Source organism: Alligator mississippiensis, chromosome 11, assembly GCF_030867095.1.
Source record: "Alligator mississippiensis isolate rAllMis1 chromosome 11, rAllMis1, whole genome shotgun sequence".
Classification (NCBI taxonomy): domain Eukaryota; kingdom Metazoa; phylum Chordata; order Crocodylia; family Alligatoridae; genus Alligator; species Alligator mississippiensis.
In genome coordinates this window covers 51,639,652-51,657,364 of record NC_081834.1, presented here as the reverse complement: position 1 = coordinate 51,657,364, position 17,713 = coordinate 51,639,652, and the positions used below count along the sequence as shown (strand labels likewise).

The 17,713-nt window shown below is 54.0% G+C and overlaps 1 non-coding gene across 1 annotated transcript; it reads right to left on the bottom strand.

Moving 5' to 3' along the window:
• Positions 1–1,652: 1,652 nt before the first annotated feature.
• TRNAG-UCC (transfer RNA glycine (anticodon UCC)) lies at positions 1,653–1,724 on the bottom strand. The gene has a single exon. It is a non-coding gene; the product is annotated as a tRNA-Gly (tRNA).
• Between the last annotated feature and the right edge of the window lie 15,989 nt (positions 1,725–17,713).

The following is a 17,713-nucleotide window of genomic DNA, read 5'->3' as shown; positions in this document are numbered from 1 at the left end:
GCCGCCGGCCCCTGTCCCAGGCAGCGGGCTGCTTCCCTGCTCCGCCGCCGCCAGAGCGCACGGACCTAACCCCGTGCTGTCCAGGCTCCTCCAGCCCAGCCCAGCCCAGCCCTGCGCTGGTCACAAGTGTCCCCTGGGGCCCGTGGCTGCTGATCCTGTGGGGACACAAGTGCCTGCGCTTCCCTGCTCCAGCAGTGCCAGCCCTGCACCAGCCCTCGCAGCACTCGCCATGCTGGGTCCCAGCAGGATGCATGGAGGGGGAGGCTGCCGGGGGGAGTGGTGCACGGGGCATGGAGTGGGAGGCAGGAGTGGCCGGGCTGAAGGCTGCAAGGAAAGCCCGTGTGCGTGTGTGGGGTCCCGGGGTTTTATTTGCTGCCCCGTGGACCCGGCAGGGAAGCGCTGGTGGAGGGAGCACGGGGAGGGGCTGTGGGGTTTGGTGAGAGGGAAAAGCAGCACCACATCATTGGGGCATCCAACCTGGGGTGCCCGTGGGACAACAGGGACACTCACCATGACCCTGACAAGGACAAGGCTGGTGCTGGAGCTGTCGCTCAGCCCTGGGCCATGGAGAAGGGAGTCAGGCTCCCAAGAGCCAGCTGTTGCCAGGAGCGGGACAAGGACGTGTCTTGTGGCCACTGTAGGGGCAGGTGCAGCTGGGAGAAGGCAGGTGGGGATTTGGCCTTGTCCAGAGGTGTTCTCAGGCTGGACAGCTGGTGCTCACCCTCTCACACTCCAGCCCCTCTGTAACGGTGCCAGGACATGTGGGGATGAGGACGGGGCTGAGCCCTCCCCAGGGGCTTGGCAAAGGCTGCCGGGCATCGGTCACATGGAAGGTCACTCCTGTGTGAATGTCCCGTGTCCCTCTCTTCCCCCTGAGCCTCCTTCCATCTCCTCTGCCTTGCCTCTGCCTCCCTTCAGCTGAAAAACCCCAAGTGCGAGGGGCTCATCTCCACTCGGGGCTGCACTGTCTGCCAGTGTGGTGAGCAGGGCGAGCGAGTGTGAAAGGTTTCATTTGGTGGAGCATGCGGTGAACCGGAGCCAAGATCGCCCCTCTCTGCTGCCCCGGCTCGGCCTGCTTGTGCAGAGAGGGATCCGTGGGAGCCGCTCCCCACCTGTCAGCTAATCCAGTGGTTCTCCACCTGCTACCTTATTTGTCCCCTGCCGAGCGAGGCGGCAAAAGGGAAACTGGAAGCCCTGCCATGGCACTTCCGTTTTCGCGGCCACAAGCCAAGTCCCACTTTTTCCACCGTGGCCTGGGCCAAAGCAGCCTGCGTGGGGCCTCCCTCCCTATCCCCTGGCACACTGATGCTGGGGTGTGAACGCCCTTGTGCACCGGACTCAGTGGGAGGGGTGGCAGCAGGAACTTCTGGTCTATGAAGGTAAAGTCCGAAATGCAGCACCCGCCAACACCCTGCGTGTGTCTCGCGTACCCCAAGGGTACACATACCACAAGTTGAGAAACACTGGCCTAATCCAACTCTTGGTGCACCTGAGCAAATTCCTGAACCAAGGGAAAAAGCCTCCGCCCCTCTGGACTGGAGAGATCCTCGCTGTTTTTCTTGTGCATCATGTTTCTCTTCCCTGCCTTCCCTCGCAGTGTGGATATTGAGGGCTGAGGAAAGAAGCAAAAGTGGGGGGAAAGGAGAAGTATCTGCGTTGGCCGGGAATCGAACCCGGGTCAACTGCTTGGAAGGCAGCTATGCTCACCACTATACCACCAACGCAGGCCAAATCTACAGTTGCCAAACAGCTAAACAAGGAGGAAACCCTGGTACTGTGTTTCTGTTTCACAGGGCCCTAGTCCTGCTCCACTCCTGGCTTCTCAGATTTCTCCAACTGGGGATATGGGATCATGTCAGAACCTGTGGATTTGCACCTGCTCCTGCCCATCCCGGACTGGTGCAACCCGGGGAGTGTCCAGCCTTCCCTGGACATCAGAGGAGGGTCTGGGACCACAGAGCTGGGAGAGAGGAGCAGAGCACAGCCCAGGAGCAGACCCTGAGCAGGGAGGTGGCACAAGCGGGTGTGTTGCATGGGAGCGGGGATCCCTGCAGGTCTGGGGAGAGGGTCCAACTGGTCTGAGTTGCTGGGCGGGCTCCAGCCTTGGGCCAGGTGGGGCCGGTCACTATTCTCCCTCCAGTTTCGGCCACAGTGCTCATTTTCATTGGGTCCCTCCGGTCCTTGGCACGGTTATTTGTAGCATTGTTCTTTCACCATCTCATTTCCATCAGCCCTTGTCTTCCACAGGCCTGAAGAGACTTGAGGCTGTGAACTGGGAGCTAACTCTGCACACAAGGGGCAAGGCCCCAGGAGGAGTTGAGCTGCCTTTGGTGCCCGAACATTGCAGGCTCCCACTACTTCGCTCGGCTCACACCAGGCAACTGCCTCCCACCCCAGCTGAGAGTGGCGGCAAGGCCTGGCTTCATCTCTGCTGGGCAGGTCGGAGCTGGCCGGGCATGGGGCGGGCACTTCCAACCCCAGCGTCCCTCCTGCCGAGGCCGAGGCTGCAGTATAAAATACTTGTGTTGTCAGAGGCAGGTCATAGATTCTTAGTTTCATAGTTTGTAGGGTAGGAAGGGACCTTGACAGATCATCAAGTCTGACCCCCTGCCATGACAGGAAAGAGTAGTGGGGTCAAACGACTCCAGCAATTTGTTCATCTAGCCTCCTCTTAAAGACCCCAGGGTAGGAGCCACCACCACTTCTCTTGGAAGTTGGTTCCAGATCCTAGCTGCCCTGACAGTGAAGTAACGCCTCCTGATGTCTAGTCTGAATCTACCCTCTGCCAGCTTGTGAGCATTATTTCTAGTCGCTCCTGGTAGTGCTCTGGGGACAGGGACTCCCCCAATGATTGCTAGTCCCCCCTGACTAGTTATAACAGGCCACTAGATCCCCCCTCAGCCTTCTCTTGTGGAGGCTGAACAGGTTCAGGTCCCGTAGCCTCTCCTCGTAGGGCCTGCCCTGCTGCCCCCCATCACGCTGGTGGCCCTCCTCTGGACCCTCTCAATGCTGTCCACATCCCCCCTGAATTGCGGCACCCAGGACTGGATGCAGTACTCCACCTGCAGCCTGACCAGTGTCGCATAGAGGAGGAGGATCACCTCCTTGAACCTGCTTGAGATGCATCTGTGGATGTATGACAAGGTGTGGTTGGCCTTCCTGACAGCGTCCCCACACTCAGCCCATGTTCATTTTGGCAGCAATAATGTCTCCAAGATCCTTTTCGGCCTCTGCACTGACGAGAAGGGAGTTCCCCAGCCTGTAGGTGTGCTGCTGGTTCTTCCTCCCCAGGTGCAGCACCTTGCACTTGTCGGTGTTGAAACCCATCCTGTTCTCATCCGCCCACACCCGTAACCTGTCTAGGTCCAATTGCAGCCTATTCCTCCCTTGTAGTGTGCCCACATCCCCCAACATCTTAGTGTCATCAGCAAATTTGAACAAGGTGCTTTTTACCCCCTCGTCCAAGTCACTGATGAAGATGTTGAACAGTGCAGGTCCGAGGACTGAGCCCCAGGGGAACTGTCCCTGTGGGGGATGCAGAGCCTTGGAGGGGATGGCGGCAGCTGGTGCCATGGGCAGAGATGGCGCAAGAGCAGGTCCTGGGGCACCGCTGTCGCAGAGCAGTGGCAAGAGCTGTCTGTCCACAACCCGAGGCAGGAGCATGTGGCAGGGCTGCATTTCCAACGCAGAGTCCCTCCAGCCGAGGCACAGGCTGCAGTACTAAATACTTGTGCTATCAGAGGGGATCATGAAGATGCTATTTGAAGCATGATGACAACTTTGCAACAGGAACAGCAGAGTGGCGCAGCGGGAGCGTGCTGGGCCCATAACCCAGAGGTCGATGGATCGAAACCATCCTCTGCTAAATGCTTCTTTTTTTTTTGCTCTTTCTCCTCCTGAGGATGTGCTGTGCTTTTCCCTCAGTCCTGAAGCTTTGTTCCCGGCTTGGCCACACGGTGGCGCCAAAACCAGGGCACGGGCTTCACCGACCCCTTGGACCCAAGGAGCTGCTGCGTGTCCAGACTTGTGAAAGAGGGTTTCTCAAGCAGGGACTGTGGCACCCTCGGGCACCTTGAGATCCTCAGAGAAAGTCTGAGTCTCTCCAAGGCAATGTTAGATGTGGAGGAAGTGTGCAGAGCCTGCCAGAAAGAGCTACCGAGATAGGAGGGATCCCGGGCTTCCCACACAGACAAGCTGGCTGCTGGCTGGGAGTCTGGACCATCCTGCTTAGACTCTTGGGTTTTCCCACTCAGCAATGGTTAATGCTTAATTCACTGGTGCAGGAGATATGCCCCACAGGCCAGATTCAGCCTGTGGAGCCTCTTCCCCCAAGCCTCCCTTTCTGCATCTTGGTATGCCAGACAGAAGAGTGGCAGTGGGTTCCAGGTGCTCTTGTTCGCTGTGGGTCCACTGGGAAGAGGAGCTAGGAGTGCGGCCCCACCTGCCACTGCCACTGTCCCTATGCAAGACGGGCACCCCAGCTGCTGCTTCCCTGTCGAGCTGCCTGGCCTCTTACTGGAGGAGCTGGAAGCCGGGCTGTGACCCTCTCAGGTTGCTGCTCCGATCCTTGCTGGAGCTGGGGAGCCTCTCCTACTGGCCACAGCCTCTCATAGGTGACCCAGGAGCCCAGTGGGGAGCCTCTTCTGCTGGCTGCACGCCGCACTGCTGAGGGTCCAACTGCTGCCTGCAGGTCCCACTCCTTCAGGTGCTTCTGGGGCAACTGCTCCCACCCCACTGGCTCAGCTCTTGCCAGGTCTTTGAAACTCCTTCCTTGTGGTCCCTCAGTGGTCTTCCCTTGAGTCAGCTATGCTGCCCCTTTTATCCCCCTCCAGGTGACCCAAGGGGCCAATCAGGGGACATGGAGGGTGCGTTTCTGGGGCCTGATTGGTGAGGAAAGGGAATCCCAAGTCCGCCAATCATCTTTTGCCCTTTCAAAACCCCTGGGCTAAGTCACTGCCAGCTAGCCCATCCCAGTAGGAAATGTGAAGGAGGCAGTTCAAATGCATCATAGGGCAGAGAGCAAAGTGTTGGGAGGACACGAGTGAAATATGCACACCAGGTTAGCACCAGAGTGACCCTGCACCACACTACACAGCGCAGCCCATTGAAGAGCAGCTTCTGTCAAGAACTGCTTGGCTTCAGTCTAGTTCTTCTCTGCTCCTCCCGATGGTGCAGCTACTCACTTGCCCTGCAGCCAGACGCACCTTTACCCCTTCCAGTTGTGAAAACATAACAAACACCTGAGCCCATCAGCTGGGGACACCAAACCTGAATTTTGGTGCTGGGGTGGTCACCCCTGTAGCTCCTGCCCAACCGGGGTCCTGGCCCTGGCCCCAACCCCAGCTCTGGCCCTGGCTGTGGAGAGCAGGGGCTTGGTGCAGGGTGGACTCTTCAGGCCTTGATGACGATCTGCGCAGGAGCCTTGAGGCTTTCCCCTCCCCAAAGCAGTCAGGGGCTGCAGAGACAGACAGAATATGATCAGTGCCATATCCTGGGACACTGCCTGTGTTTCTGAGGGTGGATTTTGTCCCTCTTCTATAGTTGATGGGCTTAGTTTTTCACCAGGTACCAGGGATTTCACAGGACCACATCGAGTGGTATCATGCACCCCTAATCTCACACAGAAACTTGCACACATGCACCCAGTTTGGGCCTGGGACCCTGGGGGTGAGTCTCTTCCACAAATACGGTATGACTGGGCCTGGCTTCTGTGGCAGAAAGGGAGGCATCTTTCCCCTCTTCTTCCAAATCAGTCTCTTTCCAAGAAAGAAATACAGGAACTGGAGACTGTTGCAAGTGAGTTTTGGGACCTAGCGTCCTGGGAAAGCACTCTATTCCCAGCTCCCTAGGTTTCCTTTGGCCAAGGGGCTGGGGGTGAGGGGCAGAATGTGATGACATGGGCAGCAAAGGTAATTAAACTCTGGCATGAATGCATCGATGCATCTTTAACAAAACCTGGGATGGCCTCCTCCCAATTCATTCAGCTGTGGTGAGCCCACAACTGGAGTACTGCACTCAGTTCTGGGCCTCCCAGTTCAGGAGGGATGTGGATAAGCTCAAGAGAGTCCAGAGGAGAGCCACCATATTATCGGTGACCAAGAGAGAAACCTTCTGAGGAGAGGCTGAGGGACATGGGACTTTTCAGCCTGGAGAAGAGAAGGCTTAGGGGAAACTTGGTGGCAGCCTGGAAGTACATAAGGGGAGTGCATCAGGACCTGGGAGAAGAGTTGTTCACCAGGGCCCCCTCAGGAATAACAAGGTCCAATGGTGACCAGCTCCTAAAAGGCTGATTTCAATTGAACATAAGGAGAAACTTTTTTATGAACTTAGTGTTCAGCGTCTGGAACAGACTTCCGCGATGTCTTCTGCCCGGCGCAATCCCCTGTCCATGTGACTTTCAGCCCTGTGGTGGGTGCATTCATGTTTCCTGGGATACGTGTGGTGTGCTAGGGGATAAAAAAAGAAAGACAGAAAGGGATTTTCAGAAGCCAGGCTGCTGAGTGAAGAGGAAGAGCCTGTCACTAGGAGGAAAGGTAAGCCGGCTCCTTGAAAGAGTGACGGGAGTCAGGCTGATGACAAGGGAGATGGAGATTTATGGACAGCTGACTGAGGAGCAGAGGTCCCAGTCAGTGCTTTTCAATCAGTTTGTGTCCTTTATCAGAAGCGCCGTGCGGCAATACAGGAACCTCCAAGCTCAATCAAACAGACTGTGTTAAAATGTTTCTGAGTGAACTTCAGTCTCACCACCGGAAATCAGTGAGTGAGGGTGAAGAGGATATAGCCAACTCCATCTGGAAAGTCAACACCTGGTGCAGGTTGTTCAAAGAACCCTTGGGAGGGGAAGTGAAGAGAGAGAATGAAAAGGAGACGTATGCAACTAGACCTGGAGACAGCGAGAAGGACTACAACAGGACCAGGACACTGGCTCCACCTAATGCTCAACACCCAGGAGCTTTGCAACTCAGTAACCTCTGGACTTGTCTAGCAAGGGGCATGAGGGCAGGCAGGGGATGTGGCATATGCACAATGACGGCAGCCATGCCCTGTTGCTTTTGTGGTGGGCGAACGTTGGTGCTCCTGCACTAAGGCACCGACCTCACTGCACCCAACTGACTTCCAGGCTCCGAGTGCCTCTCTGGGGGTGCCTCACATCTGGCCGACCCCCTTCCTGGAGCACACCCACTAGCCTGGCGGTAACGCTACCAACACCCAGGCTCTGGATTGATCAGAACTCTGTGCCTCCTGGGAAACACAGGCCTAGTAGCCCTTGAAGGTACTTGACCCACTTCAAGAACTTGGGGATCATTCCTCAGTTTTAAGCACAAATAGTGTTCCCCCTTAATCAGCTGAACCAAGGGGACCCAATGCATAACCTAGCCCCTCTCCCAAGAAGTAGATTACTAAGGAGTATCATCCAGAGGCAGGTGGAGATTGCCTCTGGAGGCAGGCAGTACATTGATCATAAGTTTCAAGAGAAAGTGCAAGTTTCAGATGGTCCAGCTTCTTTCTCTGAGTTTTTCCATCCTGGCTACTGCCACTCCTTCTGGGCAGTCCTTAACTTACATAGACCGTATGACCTCATTTCCCTGGTCCAATGGAGGCCAGCAGCTGTTGGCTGCCAGACAACCAATTTGAAAAGCATCACTGGTTGCTGGGGAGACTGGCAGGGTCTCTAGCCCCATCCCAGTAAAGTTGGCCTTGCTTTGAACAATAGGGAACATAAACTCCTGACCTAGGTATGTGATGGCAGTCAGGTAGGCAGAGGGAGCAGGTTACCCCCTCCCTCAGGAATGTATCCAACTCAGGTTACAACTCACGGTCACCTGACAAAGGGGGACGAGTTGTGTGCCCTTTCAGTGACCAAGTTAGCCAAATTGTCACATAGCAGAGTCGTGGGGCAGAGACAGAGGTGGCATTCTGTCACAGCCCTCGCACCTGCCAGGCTGTCCAGCAGATCCCTAAAGCCTTCCTTCTGTTCCAGGGCTCAGGGTCACTTTCTTCCCAGGCACTGGAAGTACTGCCCAAGCAGGGATCAGTGTCGGTGTGGGGAGCAGGATGGACAGACTAAGAGCTGTGATGTGACTGCCCAAAGGAGGATCTCATTGGCTTGTTCCCTGGGCAGGAGTGTGTCAGTGATGGGAGTTGAGGTGGAGCTCAAAGGGGACCGGTGTCTCCAGTGTTTTCCTAAGGAATGAGGGACTTGTCAGGACTTGGGAACTAAAATACCCATGAGGGTTTCAGGCCACATTTCTGCCCAGACTTCATTGCCTCAGGGAATGGCGGCAGAACGGAAAGAGGAAATGGAAGAAGAACCCCAGGGGCACAAGAAATCCCACCTTGGGTCGGAGCTGGGGTTGCCCCATCCATGAGGTTGTGTGGACGTTGGCAGACAGAAAGGTGGCAAGGTGCTGGAGAGGGAGAGGATACTTGCTGGTGAATATTTCTTCCTGTGTCCTCTGTCAAAGCTCCCCTGGCATCACCTGCCCTTCCCGGCTGTATTTCACACCCCTCAAAGAATCTGTCCTTGAGGAATTTGGCAAATCTCTTTCCACGCTGGGTGTACTTTCAGCCCCTCCAACCTCCCAGGGAGACAAGGTCTTTGGAGTCAGTGCACGCTGTGTAAGGAAGGACTTGCTCATGTTTGTAGATGTGATGGTGGGAAATCTAGGTGCTGCACAGTGAGACTGTCCCCCATGAAGATCTTCTGTAGTTCCAAGACAGAGAGGACTTTTGTGGTGGAAGGGCATGTCCATGTGCCACCTCCCTCTGGCTTGTGTCTGCAGAGGTCAGCGACCTCAGCACCGTGACTCTGATCAGTGCTGGCAGGGTCTCAATGGAGGAGTATAAATGCTTCACTCCCACTGCTCCAGAACAGCAACTTGTTCCAGATCAGCTGCTGGGGTGGCAGAGTTGGCATCTGCCCAGGGCATTTGCTCTTGCATGATCTGATGTCAGTTCCAAACTTGTCCCTCACCCACATTTCATGCCAATATTGGGATAACCAGCACCCGAGGGATCCATCTCTCCCCAAAGCACCCACAGACTCCTCCCAGGTCCCTACAAGTCTCACAGATAAAGGGGAAGAGGTCCAATGGCAACACTGCCACACACAAAATAGACATCGTTGGAGCGTACCAGTCTGGGTAACTTATGGTAGGGGTGATCACTCCCACGTGTATCCTCAGTGACCACGGAAACTCACTCAATTCCCTAACTAGGCACCCATCCATGGCAGTAGCTTGTTGGGAACAGGGAGCTGGCCCTGGGAGATCAGGTTCAACAGATCCGTCACCACTTGTCTAGCATCAGTTTTGGGAATCATTGCTTCCCAGCAGAGAATGCCCAAGCCTGCCCGAGCTTCTGAATTCCTGGTGGCTTCATGTTTCCTTCCAGAGTAAGAAGGCCCTATAATATTAAAGACATATTCTACCCTTGAGTCTACATTCCCAAGTAATCCAGACTGCATTGGTGGAGAGACCTGTGCTCTTCACTGTAGCCTTTGTGCCAGATTTTGTGGCATTTGCAAATGGCGTCAGTGATGATTTATATTTCATTCCAAGCTCATTCCACGCTCCTGAAAGCTCAAGTCAGGACCCAATCAGCCCCTGTGGGACAGATCACACTTGAAAGGCACTGGCACAGTGAAGATGCCTCTTTTACAATTGTATTCTTAGACCTATTGCTTAGTTCATTTTTGATGTGGTGAATAGGAGCCATGCTTGTAACTTGGGCCAGCTCTTTTGTACACAAATTATGACAGGTATCCTCACTGTAGGTCCTGTAATGTAGGTCTGGGTAGGGCAACATGTCAATGAAAACTACAATGAACTATGTCTGCACCTGTTCCCGAGTGCTTCATGTCCCTAAGTCCCTCTCACCACATCTCCTCTCGGGCCTTGGTGCCCGAGTCATGCTGGCCCCACCAAAGCATTCCCTGGAGAAGTGAAGCCCCGTGCACCATTCCCCACAACCCATCCCTGAAGCTTCCCACGGGAAAGGTAAGGAAGGTCTGGGGTCCTTTTCAGAACCTGGCTGGCCTCAGGTACAGAGAAATGGGGCAAGTGAGAGAGTAGTTCTTATCCAAAGTAAGGTAAAGAAGGAGGGAAATGTTGGCACCCTGTAGCAAGAAACCCTTTCGTCTGCCCCAGCCCCCGCTTCAAATGTGGAGCTCCTCCATATGGCTAAAGCCCCTCTTTTAGTAGTTGCTCCCTTTTGGGGAGTCACCAAAGTCTGCCAGAGAGGGATAAAAGGCAGCAAAGAATATCCCACAATGGTACTCTCTTTGACGTGACCAGCACCCTGCCTGTCCAGCCAGAAGGACCAGCTGGTGGCCCCCTTCCAAAGCAACATCACGCTGTAAGAAGCCTCAACTAGCCATCGATGGTGGACTCCAGCACTTGGGGATAGGTATATCTTGATTCCGGTGCTTAGTATTCATAGCTAGCTACTGTGTGTGTGTTTGTGTGCGTGAATTTGTGTGTTTGGAGGGATCACCACCAAGGTTTATGGTCTGACTTTTGCATCCATCCAATAAACTCGAATTTTATGATGATCCTGTGAGTTGGTGCTTTGTAGCCATAGGAAACTCATTGCCACAAATGATAGCAGTGTGTTCCAGGTAAAGGTGATCTACCCATCTGAGGACAGTTATGTTGCCAATCTGGCAAGAAGTGCGTATAGCTGCCACATTGGAATCCAAGATGGCTGCTCTGAATTCCCCTTGTGGTCAGTATTTCAGACCTCAGTAGCGATAGAAAATTTTGAAAAATTGCTACATCAACTCTGTTCTGTTTCATATTACCTCAATAAAAAAACCTGCCATGCAGATGGTTGACACCCCCCAGACTCTCCTACATCGTCCATAAAGAAACATTGCTATGGTGCAGATAGCATCCCAGAGTCCAGTGCAGCACGGGCGGTACTGGTAATATAAACAACCTTCATTTATAAATCGGTATGGATTCATATGTTCTCTTTGGGAGAAGAGATTGATATCATATATCTTGACTTCAAAAAAGCCTTCGAGCTGGTATCCCATGATCACCTCCTGGTGAAAGTGGCCAATCGTGGCTTTGGGACCACCACGATCCATTGGTTGGGAAATTGGCTCTGTGGTCAGACCCAGAGGGTAGTATTTGATGGAAATCAGTCATAATGGTGCCCTATTACAAGTGGGGTCACCCAAGGCTCTCTCCTTGGACCCATATTGTTCAAGATCTTCATTAATGATGTGGACATTGGAGTCAGAAGCAGACTGGCCTAGTTTGCTGATGACACCAAACTTTGGGGCAAAGCATCCACATCTGAAGACAGGAGGGTGATCCAGGCTGACCTGGACAGGCTCAGCAAATGGACGGATGAGAAACTGATGGTGTTTAACATTGAGAAATGCAAGGTTCTCCATCTTGGGAGGAAAAACCTGCAGCATCCTTATACATCATTGACCACAAGATGAACATGAGCCTGCATTGTGATGCTGCGGCTAATAAAGCGACCAAAACACTACATTGCATCCATAGATGCTTCTCAAGCAAATCCCAGGACGTCATTCTCCCCTTGTACTCGGCCTTGGTGAGGCTGCAACTGGAGTACTGCATCCAGTTTTGGGCTCCACAATTCAAGAAGGATGCGGAGAAGCTTGAGAGAGTGTAGAGGAGAGCCACACACATGATCAGAGGCCAGGAAAACAGGACTTAAGGAGAAAGGCTGAGAGCCATGGGACTCTTCAGCCTGGAAAAGCGCAGGCTCAGGGGTGATCTGGTGGCCACCTATAAGTTAATCAGGGCTGCTCACCACCATCTGGGGGAACGTCTGTTCACCAGAGCACCCTAGGGGATGAAAAGGTCGAACCGTCACAAACTCCTCCATGACCGTATCAGGCTGGACATAAGGAAGAACTTCTTTACTTTCTGAGCGCCCAAGGTTTGGAATAGACTGCCACCAGAGGTGGCTCAAGCACCTACCTTGAACAACTTCAAGAAACATTTGGATATTTATCTTGCTGGGATCCTATGATCCCTGCTGACTTCCTGTCCCTGAGGCAGGAGGCTGGACACCATGATCTTCTGAGGTCCCATCCAGCCCTAATGTCTATGAATGTATGAATATTCTATGTTTGATATTAAGCATCTGTATTTATTCTTGTAATTAATTGTACATAGTTAAGTATCTGGTTTCGGCCAACTCTATAAAGGGTGAGGAAGCTGCTCTAGTAGCTGACCGCTTCCTCAGCACCCTGCCTGACGAGCACCCCTGCCATCGGTATACAGGGCACACCATGGGGTTTACTTGGGCTACGTTTGATTCATAGGAGGGTTTTGATCCATAGCCTTCTAAGCTGTAGCTGTGCAGGCTCACTCTCACCTGACAACTGAAGAAGGAAGGTAAGGGATGTTCCTGGATGCTGAATACAGGGTAGCCCACAAACTGCATATCCCTCCCCACCTGCTCCTGCACTGAGGGCTTCAAACTGCAGACCAGTCAGGCAGCTTAAACACTTTACAGCCTGTGAGATGAAGGATGCCATCCTGCCCTACACGGTGGAAGATTCAATTGCCCAGGTTGTGGGAAATTCCTCACCCTGAGCAATGCTTTTCCAAGAAGATGTGGGCATGGAACGAGGTGATTCTGGATCAAATCAATTCCTAGAGGAACTGGTAAACCCTTTGCCTGGAGGGAGCTGTGCCTGAAACAGCACTGTGTTCCTAGCACGTACCCAGCCTCCCGGGGCCGCACAATCCCAGACTGAGGTATGTGTAAGGACAGATATGCAAAGTAAAGGCAGGGAATGCATGGTACCTTGCAGCCGAGAGCCAGGATTTGGAGAAGGCTGTGCTGAGTTGCATCCTGAGTGCAATATCCAAGGTTGGGAAAATTGGCAAGATTCACAAAAGGAGAAGCCTGACCCCACAGCCCTCAAATTAAGAGTCACACACTTTACCAACAGAGCCACACAGGTCAGGATGATGTGAGCTGCACCTGGCCTTTCTGCCCTTGCACTGTCTTCAGGGAACGGCTGCAGCAGCTGTCAGCACCAGGGCCCGGCAGGCCCAGCCTCTGCCAGCAGGGCTCGGGCGCAAGGGTCCGAGAGGCGCTGTGGCAGGAGGAGGAGGAACTTGGGGCCAGGACGTGCCACAGAACAGGAGGAGGAGCAGGCGCGGGTTTTGTTTGCTTATGGTTTTGGGTAGTCAAGCTTCCTGTAGCCCTGAGCTCATCTAGCTCTAATCTCTACTCCTGGAGCAGTCCAAATGCTCCTGATAGGACAAGAGAGCCGAAAGTGAGTCAACAAACGTGGGAACACACAGGTCCAGGGGCTTGGACTGCTTTGGCACTTTCACCTTTCTGGCAAAAGACCAGTTCCCAGGCACAAAAACCACCCGCCCCGCCCCGCCCCACCCCGCCCCGCCTCCTCCCCGCTTTTTTTTCCCTCTTGCCCACTGCCTGTCTCTTTTTTCCCCTCCATTTGGCAAGGAGAGAGAGCCATTGGCCTACACATGCTGTTGGGAACCAGGAGCTCCACCTCAGGTCAGAGCTAGCTTGCGCATGGGGCTGGCCAAGGACAGAGAGAAGAACAGGCCCAGGGTTGCGGGTCTGCTTCAGCCCAGCTCCAATACTGGGCCCGTTCTCATGTGAAGGGAACATGGGGAATTGGAAGTGCCAGTGCCCCTTCCGGGAGAGGGCGTGCGGATTGCCATCCCCGCTCCCGCATATGGACCAAATTTTGGCCCAGCGAGAGTTGACCCACACTCGTAGGCGTTCCAAGTGAGCAAAGCCACAGCGGGTGTGGCTCTTGTGGGGGCCTTGTGCGGAGCTTCAGTGCTGGGCCCCTCATCCTTCCCAAAGACTGGAAAGGAAAGAGAGCTGTCAACCAGAAAAAGGCCCTGTGGAAATCACGCTTGATTTGGCAGGCCAGGCCCAGGTAGACCTAGGCCCCAGGTGGTGGCGAGATCTCCTTGGAGGCCGGCTTCCAAACTCGCTTGCCACAAAGTCTCCATCTCCTTGGCTCTGTTCCTAAGGATGCGGCTGCTTGGGAAGAAGAGGGGAAGGGTGCTTCTCTTCCTTGCAGACAAGCTAGCCCCACATAGGCCCTGGCTAGGGAAGAGCCCGTGCCCAGGGGCCCCAACCCCAAACTTGTCTACATGCATGTGTCTGTGCGCATCTGTGTGCATGTGTTTGTGCATCCATGTATGTTCTTGCATGTCTGTGCATGTGTGTGAATGTCTATGTGCATATGTCTGTGTGCGTATGTGCATGTGTCTGTGTGCATGTGTGTGTGCCTGCATGTGCCTGTGCATGCATGTGTGCATGTGTGTGCGTGCATGTTTGTGGGGGTGTAGGTTGTAGCTGTGTTGGTCTAAGGACCCAGGCAAGCAAGGTTCCTTGGGTGAATTGGATATCTTTTATTAGACCAACCGAAATAGTTGGAGACTAGTTATTAAGCAAGCTTTCGGGTTCAAAAACCCTTCGTCAGGCTAAGGGATGTCTGTGTGCATTCATATGTACCGCTGTGTGTCTGTTCATGAGTCTGCACGTGTATGTATCTGTGTGCACGTGAGTGCCTGCATGAGTGTGTGTGCATGCGTGCATGCATATGTGCATGTGTCTGTGTGCAAGTGTGTATGCATGTGCACACGTGTTTGTGTGTGTGCTCCTCTCTGCATGTGCACATGCCTGTCTGTGCATGTGTGTCTGTGTTCATGGCAGGGAGAGCGTATTTGTGTCTGCGTGTCCATGTGCAGAGAGTGAGTGTGTAGAGTGCATGCCTGCCTGCATGTGTGCATATGTCTGTCCACGTGTGTGCGTGTGCATGAATCTGTGTTCATGGCATGGAGAGCGTGTTAATGTGTCTACGTGCAGAGCGAGTGAGTAGAGTGCACACACATCTCTGTCTCTGAGTGCATGTGTCTGTGCGTGCGTGTGCCTGCATGTATGTGTGTGTGTTCATGGCAGGGAGAATATGCTTGTGCCAGCGTGCCCATGTGCAGAGAGATGGTGCGTCATGAAGGACACGTGCCTACGGCGGCGACGGGAGCGGGGCAGTGGTGGCGGGAGAGTGGCAGGGCTAAGCGGGAGCTCCCGCAGATGGCACTGGCGCTGGCATCGGTCGGGGGGTGGGGGGAGGTGGCGAGCGCTGGCCGGGGGCAGCGACCACCCACAGACCTTGCCAGCAATGTGGGCTTTCCTTTTAGTAGAGGGTGCACCGCCACGCTCAGGGGGTGCACGTGCACCTGTGTGCACCCCCACACATCGCCCCTGTGGTAAGTAGAGTGTGTGCCTGTCTGTGTGCATGCCTGTGTGTGAGTGTGTGTGTATTAGCCATAATGGGGGATGGGGGGTTGGTAGCAGGGAGAAGAGGGGGGCATGTGCCTCCCACCCCCAGCCCAGCAGGGTCCCCCCAGCCTCCCCCGCCAGCACCAGGAGGGGAAGGGCCCCTCCCCACCCCCTTGTACTCCAGGCCCAGTACCCATTAACCCACGGGGGATGGATCTGGACCCTGAGCCTGTCAGTCTTGATGGGCACTTTGCTAGTACTAGCTCTAAATGTGCAAGTTAAACACTTCCTAACAAAATCGGTGTCATGCCAGCTAGGGAAAGCACACGCGTCTTCATGTTTGCTTGGAAGTTTCAATAGAAATGTCCCGTGCGCCTCTTGGAGCTGCAAGTCTTCGCTGCACGGGACATCGACATCTACCCGCCAGAGGCAGTTTCCCAGATATTTCACTGGACCTGGCACTTTAAAAAATGCCAAAACAACCTGGCAGATCTACACAAAGGCAAAGTTCAGCCCTAAAAAGAGCTATACAGTATGATTAGGAGTATTGGGCCCACTTTTAGGAGTATTGGGTCCAGTTTTGGGCACTGTACTTCAAGAAGGACGTTGCTAGAGTCAGGAGGGTGCAGAGGAGGCCACTCATATGGTTAGGGGCCTGCAGGCAAGGCCCTAGGAGGAGAGCCCGAGGGACCTGGACCTCTTCAGCCTCTGCAAGAGAAGGCTGAGAGGGGATTCTGTGGCCGCCAACAAGTTCATTAGGGGATGCAGCAAGGGACCAGAGATGCTCTCTTCACCAGGGCACCTCTTGGGGTAACAAGGAGCAATGGTCACATACTGAGAGAGAGCAGCTTTGGGCTAGATATCAGGAAAAACTCCTTCACAGTAAGGGTGGCCACATTTTGGACTGGGCTCCCAAGGGAGGTGTTGGTCTCTTCCACCTCAGGGGTCTTTAAGAGAGGGCTGGATCGGCACCTGGCTGGGGGCGTCTGGCCCAGCGCTCTTTGCTGCCCAGGCAGGGGGTTGGACTTGATGATCCGTTGAGGTCCCTTCCCACCCTAGCATCTATGAATTTGAATTAGTGCTTCAAGTGTACCATTTTATCAGCCTTCAGACCCATGAAACTTCACATTGTCTCAGGAGAGCACGCTGCCAATCTCCAAGGTGTTTGGCACGTGGGCACTGCTTTATAGTTACTTTTTTAAATGTCTGTATGAACTGATCACCTCAAGCTCCCAAAATGACTTTTTATTCTGCTACTTCACCCCCCTTTTCCAAACGAGGCCATGGAGCCTCTCTAACAAATGGAGCATGTCTTTCACTCTTCTGTGACAAAAGGGGTTTGATCTGATCTTCTTATGATCTTCTGTGTCCCTTTAGTAGCACACCAAGAGGGCATTGAATCGTCAAACCCAGGACTGGAAGAGACGTCGTGGCTGTCCAGTCACCCCTGCTCGAGGTAGGATCACCCCTACAAACCCGGCCAGCCAAGCATCGACCCTGCTCTCACGCCTTGGCAAGCATGGAGATTGCACAACTCTCTGGGTAGCCCCTTTCCGTGCTCAAAAAAACCTAAAAACATCGCCCGCATATAGTGCGAAAGGTCTTGTATCGAGCCTAAATGTCCCCTGCTGCAGTTCTTGATTTCCTCTGCGTCTGTTTCTGTGGTTGAAGAAAACAGGACATGTCTCCATCCTCTCTATGGCCACCTCTCAGGGATTTGAAGACATCGAGCTCTTGAGGACTAATCTCAGGACACAGTTGTTCAACCAAGATCCGTCTGTTTTCCAGTCCGTTCATCTAAAATGAAAGAGATAGCACCGTTATCGTTAAGGAACCAGGCAGGAAAGGTAAAATGAGGATGGCAGAGAAGGAGCATTACCTCAAGGCACAGTAAGCACATGATATCCATGAAAGATCCTCTTCAGCCGCAGCTCTGGTGCAAGGGCTGTTTGACCAAAGGCAGAAGAGGGAGATCCAGGACACGGATCTGGTTAAACAGTTCGCCCTCCAAAAAGGAAAGGGCTTTAAGGGAAACTGGGGGAAGTTGCCCGTGAAAGCGGTGCAATGCTGAGACACTGGGAGGACCCACACCGTCAAAGGGCCGACAGTAGGCGGCAAGTAATACAGTGTATTCCCCAGCGCAGAGCTGGGAGCAGCGGGAGCCCCCGGCCTCCAGAAATAGAAGTTAGAGTCATCGCAGGGAGCACATGTGAGACAGACCTGGGCCGTCTGTTCTTTTGCACAGACAAGAAATGGTGTTCGTTAGGACCTGGTGTTGGAGTCCCTTTCCTCATCCGCTGTCACAGTGCCCTGGAGGGAAACCCTGGCAGGGGCCAGTCCTGGTTGGAGTCCCTCCTTGTGAGTACCATCAGGTCGCGTGCAAGCCAAGCCCTGTCTCACACCTGGAGGCTGATGCAGTGGTGTGGCCGGACACGGCCGAGGC